Genomic DNA, 10,173 nt, shown 5'->3' on the forward strand with positions numbered 1-10,173 from the left:
TGTGTATGTTATTTGTAGGATTAAAATGACGTGAAGATGAAATATTTGGAGCAGAAATGAAATAAAAAAATCAATCATAGAAAGACATCAAGAATGCAGCTTCAAAGATTAAAGTTATTAAAGGAAAGAGCATCAATTTTCAATCAAATTGCTGCCATATGGAAACCACTAAGAGACCAAATTGTTTTGTTGAGGTGGTGGAGGACATTCAGAAACAACAAATAATTTGTAGAAACCCAATTCCTTTGGGTTTTGATTTCCTAATATATATTGAGCTCAATTGTATTATTTTAGCTTTTCTATATCTATAAATAGGACATGTAAAATCATTATTTAGGGAGGGAAGAACCAAGAAATAATACACAATATAAATTTCTTATGCCTTAGATTGTTTTGAAGAGGTGTCGCTGAGGCCGAAGAATTGTGTTTTATTCTTATTTCTTCTTTATTATTTATTTGTATTGGTGATTAGTAAAAGGTAATTTAGCCATTGTTCTTAAATTTTTATGATTAACACAAGCATATTTATATTCATATATTTTGATTATTTTTTTGAGATAATGAGTAGCTAAATTTCATAACAAAGGTTGTGGAAACCATGATGAATTATTAAAACAAGTCCATATACAATGTAATTCTTCAATGAATGTTATGAATGTATGTTAATGTTTTCGTTTACAATGGTTCTAAACAGTGACAAATGTTAGAACTCGTCTCGTCCCTACTTGTCGAACCAAGGAGGTAATGAATCATAAAACGATTAAACAACAAGGATTTAATTAAGTATTTGCTGCTATCTATTAGCCTGACCTTAATCAATTAAAGTTAGGGTTTATTCCCAACTCAATTGATGTGAGGGGTGATTCGGGGTAATGTAAGGGTTCGTAAAGTAGACAACCACAGACTTACCAAGTTGCGAGGTGAAATTCCATAATTGGAGGACCAATCACTTAGAGATATCCAACTTACCAACCTTGGATACTAAAAATTGAAATAGATCACAAGTACAATATTCTTGCTATTTTATGAAATCATGGGGAACACATTCCTATTTATTTCTAAAAAATCTGACTATAGATAAATGCTTAGTTAACAACTATTTAATTCGTTTTATTTTATTTTTTTCAAATATCGACTATCTAGTTAAATATCTATATTGAAAATATTCTTTCATATTCTCTGTTGGATTGACTTTGACACTTCGTTGGTAAATATATTGCATACGACCATTTATATTTCTTTTCATGAAGTATGTGTTTGGATGTTATTAGTAAATTTCGAGCTATTTATGTATACTTTGTAACATTATGTATATATCTGGGCTAAGGCCCCAATCGTTGTCTAATATCTTCCAGCCTATTTTATTGTATGCTTATTTAATTTATTGCTTGTATTTGGATTCTGATTTTCCTATTAAGGTTTATGGTAAGTGGAATTATAGTTTGATTTTAGATCGTGACCGTGATGCTTGACGTGCATTTTCTTGGTATGAAATGTAATGTTTCTTGAGAATTTAAAAATATTGAAATATTAGATTTTCTACAAAATATATGGTCAAATGCTAACTTAGCCTATTGTAAATTTTTATGTGTAGATGTTTGAGTATAGACATATAGATCTACCATCCTTAACCTATAAATATATTTTTTTGTCCGTGTTTCAATATATGTACACAAATATTTGTTTATAAGAATTATTTTAGTAAAAAATAATTTTGGAACTATAAGGCTACATAAAATATATTTTTGTTTGACTTATTTTCAAAATTTCAAATACAATAATAGCTTTCATGCACTACACTTCCCTTTGATATTATAAAATATATTATAATAAAAAAATTTGCATAACTTAAATATGTAAAAAATATATATACTATTTATCCAGACACCATAGATTATGTATAAAAAAATATTAGAAAAAACAATGCTCCAAAATAATTACTTTAAAATATTGTTTGATTAGAAGTGACAAAAAAGTCTTAAACAAATTTATTTTTGAAAAAAAAGCTTTTACAACACTTAAAAAGATTGTAATGGATAAACGTCAAACATTTTCTCATTCAAATATGTGAATTTTTTTTATATGACCGGTAGTTGATGGATTTCAATTACTTACCTTGTACTTTTATGTTTACATTTTTTTTCAAATGACTTTAATTCAATAAAAACACAATTACACATCAATTAAAAAGTACAATAAGAACTCTCCAAAAATAAAATTGTCACCAAAATGAATGTAAAAGCAATAAGATAATACACTAGACATATCAATCTATGTTTGAATCCAAAGATTCTTCAACTTGTATCTCATTAATATGCTTGTGTGAACTTGCATTGTCTTGAATCTTCAATTTATTCTCCAGAGACTTTATTTTGCAACTCTTTAATCTTAATCTTCATCAAGTCACTCTTCACACTGTACTGTAAACCCATTTTCATTTTCCACTGCTTGTTGTCTTGTTCCTGAAACATCTGGTTTAGATGTGTAATTTCCCTTTCTGTTGCCTCAAATACACCTTCATAAAATATTACAGTGTTATCGACTTTGTCATGCTTGTGTTTTAGGACCCCAACTTCCTTTTCCTTCACTTCTAATGTAACCTTGTGAATTGCTTCTAATATATCAACTTTCCTCAATAGCAAATTTCTTTCATCCGTCAATGACATAATCATTTTGTTCTTATCAAGCTCTTCCGCCATAGTTTAGCCTTTATTAGAGACATGAGAAAGGAAGAAAGTGAATCAAATTCATTTATAATTTTGTTTGTACCTAAAGTTGACATTTACTACTTCTATTTAAGTAGATTAATATTGTAATTGAATCATAGTTAAATCAGTCTCATAAATGTTCGAAGAAAAAAATCAATAACTTCAATTTAATACCAATTGTGTTGCAAAAAACATTAATTTGCTAAAAAGTTATTTTGGAACTAAATTAAGTAAAAGAAAATTAATAAGTACAACTATATAAATATGTTTTTATTTATAAACTTACTTCTTTTATGTCATTATTAATTGTGCTAGAGAATGATGTTAATGGCTAGATCTTCTCCAAATTAGCATTATGTGATAATTGATTGATGGTGCAACTATTAGATATTCATTAAAATAATGAATTTTCTTTTAAGCATTCGTGTAGGGATTTATTTGATTAAATTTATTTTCAATGCTTAGCCTTAACAATGTAAGCAAATTCATCATAGTTTTTCTCCATAAAGATATGATAAGCGTTTTTTCTAGTAATTCTTTAATACCCTAGATATTTTTATGTAAACATAAACATCAAGTACAAATGTTTATACTATCACATATATTAAACATATTAATAAGATCCTAAACATTCAAATATAACATAAAAATCTTCATAGATGGTAAGTCTGATGAGAAGAACTAAGTGAAAGCGGAGTTTAAAAACTAGTTACCTCCTTGCCCTAACTGCCGTCAATGATGAAAACCTGAAGAGAATTTTTAATAACCCTAATTGATGGAGAAATGACCATTTTAGAGTAGTTTGTATTTAATCTTGTCCAAACATCAAGTGACATGTCGGATGGATAGGAGATTAATTTTTTGAAAAATTAGCAAAGTAGTCACAATTCCTAACTTTATTAGTAAAAACATCTGCATTTTAAAATAATTATTTAAAATATCAAAATGTCAATATTTTTGAAAATAAATTGTATTCAAATACTTTTATTTGTTTTTTATTTTATTTCTCAAAACAGTCCAAAATACATTCACTACCTATTTAGACTTCTTTCTAGATTTTAATACCATTAAATTTAGTTTTATTTTCCATCTTCCATGTTTTCAATTTTTTCCCCTTTCATCAAATTTTCACAATTATTCTCTCCTTCATTGTTGAAGTAGAATTAATTATTCAAGTTTATACCAATTTGTTCAGATCTATAAGAATTCAACAAATCTCTCAATCGATAAAGGTATGTTCGAAGTCATCATTTATTTTGCGAGATTTTATGAGATTTTTTTTAAAAAATCATAAATTTTGTTGAATTTTGGATTGTATTACGTATTTTCTGTCATTTTTTATTTTTATGTGAGTTTGTTAACATACTTATCAAATATTTATGCATATAAGATTTTTAGTATTTTAAACACTAATTTATTATTTTTAATGATTTTGTTTTCATGTTGGAGATTTAGTAGATTGTAATTTGTAGTAATCTATTATTATCATTCATATATAATATATTGTTTTATTTTTTATATATATTCATATTTAATAATTTCAAAATTTTCTTATAGGGTTACTAACACAAAAGTGAACACAGATTCAGAAATAGGTTTGGTGAAAAAATCGGAAAAAGGAGTATAGAAGACGAATAATTAAGAGAGAATAAAAGAAGAATGTTGCAAAGTTGTATTCATACCAAAATAGTATTCATATTAATTATTGTTTGTCAATTGTTTTTCTTTTACTCATCATTTATATTTTTACTAAGATATTGTATTTCTTTTTTAGTCTGTAGTCATTACTAAGAATATTGTATTTCTTTTTTAGTCATATGTATGTCAAATGAAATGTATTTATTAAGCATAGACGTATCCTATTTTCTAACAGTTAATTTTATTTTTATAATATTGTATCCTTCCTCAACAGATTATATTATTTTCAATATGTATGCTTTTTGTTTTCCAGAATCATGTATCCTATTTCTTTAATAGTTAATTAGTATTTTTTTTTAAATATTATATCCTTTTTCAACAGATTGTATTATTCCACCATGTATTCTATTTTTCACCAAAAACTTGTATTCTTTCGTAAATCATACACATAATAATGATTAGATTATATTGATATACAATAAGTAATATTATTTGTATTAAAAACAAAAAAATATAGATTTGGCAATCATATAATACAAATTTGATCACTAAAATACAATTTGTAGTTTTCAGTATGAAAATAAAAAAATCAATTTAATTTGAATGGTAAAGTGAACACATAAAATATAAAAACTATTGGTATACAATTATAATGAAAACATAATAAAAAGGAAAGTTGATTCAATCGAATGAAAAAGAAAATTTTCAAGAAATTGTGACTGATGAGAATTTTAAGTGATATTTCCCTTTTAAAAAAATATTGTCTCCCTTAATTTTCTCCTTTCTAAATAATTGTAATCTTGAAAATCATGAAAATAAAAATACATAAATCAAATACATAACAAAATAAAATATTGACGTTTTAGATAAATATTGAAAGTGTGACTAAGAGAATCTATTAAATGTCAAAATATTGACATTTTGAAAATTTTCCCTTAATTTTTTAATAAATATAATGTTTTGGATTTTTTTTTCGGGCCACACATAAATTAACAAGAGAATATTTTGAAAATGTCAATATTTATGAATTTAATAGGATAGCATAGCCACATTTTCAATATTGTGTCAATATTTTAGTTTGTCATACATATAATATATATATTTTTTAAAATTGTTTTGACTTGAAAGAATACAACTTTTTAATAACATAAAGGAAAAAAATCAAGGGATAGAAAATTACAAACAAAAGTCTGTCTTTCACGAAGTGTATTTTTATTTTATTTTCTAGAATTTTTTAACCTTTTTTGAATTGTATTCCTTCCAACATGCATACTATTGTATTCATTCTAGTTTCCATGTGTATTTATTTTTTCTTTAGAATCTTCTATCCTTTTTCAGGTGATATTCATTGTAATATGTATTTTATTTGTATTTGTATTCATTGTAGTTTTTATATATTATTTTGTATAATAATATATTAAATATAAAAAACAATATGATGAAACGGTTAGAATGAAATATAAAACTGAAAAGGCATAAGTGAATATTTGTTGCAATCATTCTTAAATAAAACACATAACTAGTTGAAAATCCTTTAGAATGAATACAAATTAGGAACAAATCCCATATTCATAAATTATGCAACATGACTTTTGTATGAATACAAAAATTAATAGCATAGATATGATTTTAAATATAAATTGAGAAAATGATACAAAATTCGGAAAAAAACAAAACAGTCTCATAGGAAGTTGTTCTTCCTATAAATAAAATACATATCTAGTTGACATACATTTGAGATATTCAAATTAGATACAAATAAAAGATTCATAAACTATGCAACATGAGATTTTTACTGAATAGAAAAATTAATAGGATACATACAGATTTGAATATACAAAATTCTAAAAGAAAATTATAAATTCAAAACAAACTAATAGGAAATTGTTCTTTCCTCAACTTGGTCTTCAACAAGTTTTTTGAAAATCTTCCGTATCCAACTAATAGTGTGTTTATATAATAGATGGAAAAATCAAGAGAGACTTGGTAACAACGTTTTTACGTCTATCAATGGGTGAAAAATATTTTGATAAATGGTTAGATTTCTTGAATTAAGTAGAGGAAAATAGAAGAAGTGATTTTCTTGAACAAAGAATGGAGAGAACAATGGTGAAAAACTCGAGAGAGGGAAATGAGAAATTCTGGGTTAAAACTTACAAAGAGGAAATGTAGGTAATGAGAAGTTTTTTTTTCTTCTTTTACATGGATAGAGGAGTAAAATTAGTTCAATGTGGGATCTAATTTGAGAAATAAAAGGAATGAAGAATAGTTATATTAGGATACATTTTATTTGTTAACATATTAACATATTAACATTTCCAATAATTATTTTGAAGTATAGATGTTTCTAATAATTATGTTATGGAATTTGACTAGTCTACTAATTTCACAAATTAAAAAAGGACAAATTATGCAAAATGACAGTTCTTAAACAGTACTTACCATCTTTTTGGTTGAGTTTACAAAATTTACATGTTTTTCTTCTTCAACATTCTTCTTCTTCCTCCTCCTAGTCTTATTTATCTTTTTCTTTTTCTTCTTATTCTTTTCCTTTTCATCTTCTCATATTGTTCTTCTCAATCTCCTTCGCCTTCTTGTTATTCTACCTCCTTTTTTTTCTTTTTCTTCTTCTTTTTCTTTCTCTCTGTTTGCGATGTGATGGAGAGAGTATTGGTTGAGTTTTCACCCTTTTCAAAAGATTTCATAATTAAAGAGTTGTCCTTAGACCACAAATAGACAAATTGTTGTCGTATGAGATTTTGTTAGTCTATGTGCTCTTGTAGGTCCATTTAGTGTTAGTAGCATCATTTTGGAGAGTGTAGAATTTTAAGAGAAATTGGCATACAAGACCTCAAGAGGCATCATATAATCCACTTAGCTTTCGTAATCAACATAAGAAAAATTTATAAGATTTTAAAACACAATTTCAAGAAAACAAAATTTTATAAAATGAATAAAAATCCTAATACACTTGTCTCAAAAACTATCTAATACAACTGAATCTCTGGACACATCCCATACAACATTGTTCCAAAAACAAATGAGACAATCATAAGGAAAGTAATGGCTAAATACTCAGATGAATGAGGACTCACAAATCTTCAACTCATCTTCTATTATAGATCCTAACTACAAGGATAATCGTCGGAAACACCAAAACCTACATTTGGATAAAAAATGATGGAAAGAGTATTCATTAATTAAAAAATGTAATAAATATAATAACTTGCATAAATGTAACATAAAAGTTAGACAACATAAGTCATAGATCATAATAAAATCACATAATAGATCATTTCAACATATAGTATAATAAGTGGTTCTTGAAGTAACCTAAATTCATACATAGTCAGAACATGGATAACCATCACTAGTCTTACTCATAATAGATGAAAAAATAAAGAAACAATCAAAGATCATCACTTATAATAACATATCATAGCTTATGTTCTAAGGACATGGGGAATCGCCTCTTGCCTTCTTATAATCATGGGTAATCGCCTCTGGTATGTAACACTCCACAAAATAGTAGGCTATACTAGTGCTTGAAATTACGATTAGAGACTTGAAGTGTACCTCCCCGTTTCTTAAAATAAATGTTTTCGTGTAAGAACATCAAGGTTCAAACCCCAAGGACCAGCCATGGGTCTTTGAGAAATGCACCAAAAATATGCCTGGGCAATGTCCACGAGGGGTCACTCACGCCTAGTAGGTCTCCCCATACGTCATAGGTGATGGGCCATGGATAGAGCCTACAGAACCAAGTCTTAAACCTCGACCTATGCTGCACCTACATGGGCCGTGGGTCCAACCACGACCCGTCAGTGAAGGGGTCGTGGGTGATGACTGGAAACCACTTCTAGGTTTTACTTGAGGGGTACTTTGGGGCTTAAATTTTTTTTTTAATAAAAAGTGACGTCGGTTTGTACGAAATTATAGTAACTATATATTTATTTAAGACCCCTTATATAATTCATCTTCTGCATAATTCAAATATCCCAAATCAAAACCAAATTCATCCCCCCCCCCCAAAAAAAAACTCTCTTTATAACTCCAACGAAGAGAAAGAACGAGAAACTAGAGCTAGGGTTTGAATAAGAAGAGTTTTCATTGAATTTCTTTGGAGAATCATAACTAAAGTATGGTAGTCCTTAATCTATGGATAGGTTTCATTTATGGAGTCCCTCCGAACTCAATATCAGAGGTAGAATTTTCTCCAAAAAGCTAGGGTTTTATTCCATGTCATGGATTCTTTACAAAAAAAATTCAATGATTTAATTACTTTAAATTTTGATTGAATTGTTGATTATTGTCCTCTTTATAATTAAATCTATTATGAATCAATGATATTCCCCATATTTCCAACTTATGACCTTATGATATGGGTGAATTGATGGAAGAAAATTATTATGAGATTATGTTTATACTAATTTAGTTAATTGAATCATATTATTATCCATGTATAAAATAAGAACTCTAGATTTGTTGATTAAATGCGATCTACGGTCTTTGAATGGAAAAGTATGAGAATATGCTTGACTGTGAGATGAATGCTCTTAGAACACTTTAAGAGTGAAGTATCTATGATTATAATGATGTTGTTGTGATGATTGAAAGGATATTCCCATGAACACATAATGAACATAATGAGAAAGTTTTTCTGAAATGATGGAGATTCTAGGTTTAAAGGCAGTTCTCACTTAATTGAATCTAAAGTTATATGTAGACAAGGACGGCGAAAATCTATTCTCACGCATGATCTAATGTGCTATCCTAATGACACAATTTCTGACTTAAAAATTACTTTATGGGATAAATTCATAGCACTGAGCGGAAATATAATGCTTGATAGAGGCTCTCCCGTTATGCAAGGTTAAGCAAGGTTGGGGTTTGTAGTACGATCTCCTTATCGCATAACTATTTTCACCGATAGGGTTTTTAGCTATTGGATCGAGCTAAAAGCTAACAACTGATGGTATTACCTTAGGTAAGTAAAACAAATCATTTTGGTATGGATAACACTAGATCAATGTTTAAGCTCACATGGTCTGTGTCAGTTAAGACTTATTTTCACTATCACAAGAATATGAAAAAGAACATGAATTAGGAATTATGGTTAGTCATTAAGCTTTACTCAGCATGGGTAGTATTATGGGATCTTATTCATGCATTGAACAAGTATGCTTTGACGGTACAAATGATATGTTTCTCTGATCATGTGATGATTTATGTAATGAATATGCTTATGACTTATTCTTTCGCATTGTATTTAAAATGATTCCTTAAACTAGTAAATGGTGTTCATTCAACTAAAACATCCCTTTTAGCATATTTTCATGATTTTATGCATGAAAATCATACTTGGTGAATTTTTGTACTAACCCATATTTTTCCTACATTTTCCTCAAGTGTAGGGTCCATTTCTTAAGGTGGTCCCGCTTTGACTAGAGCATGAATTTTCTCATTTGTCCTTGATCGTGGTGAGTCCTCATGATTCGAGGATGGGATGCCATCATTGTTGTTTCATTCTTGTACTTTCACTTTCAGATTATGTTGTCTTGGGTTGTGACCCTAATTGACTCAAGTATTGTAATTGATGCCTAATTGAGAAAAGCGTAGACTTTTTTTTTCCTTTATAAAGATTTTTGGAGTTAATTGTAATCTTATTGTTCCAATACTTTATGTGATGATATACTAAGTGGCTTACATGGTGCCTTTTGGGGTTTTATGTGCCTCGGTACGTCTAAGGGGGTACCCTTGGATTGTGACAAACTTTCTATCAGAGAAAATAACTTTAAAATGATATTAGGATGATGTCTCATAAGCA

General features: G+C 27.9%; 1 pseudogene; it reads right to left on the bottom strand.

Annotated features, from left to right (window-relative positions):
* Nucleotides 1-2,266: 2,266 nt before the first annotated feature.
* LOC107013212 lies at nt 2,267-2,699 on the bottom strand (annotated as a pseudogene).
* Between the last annotated feature and the right edge of the window lie 7,474 nt (nt 2,700-10,173).

This window comes from Solanum pennellii, chromosome 3 (genome assembly GCF_001406875.1).
Source record: "Solanum pennellii chromosome 3, SPENNV200".
NCBI classification, from domain to species: Eukaryota; Viridiplantae; Streptophyta; class Magnoliopsida; order Solanales; family Solanaceae; genus Solanum; species Solanum pennellii.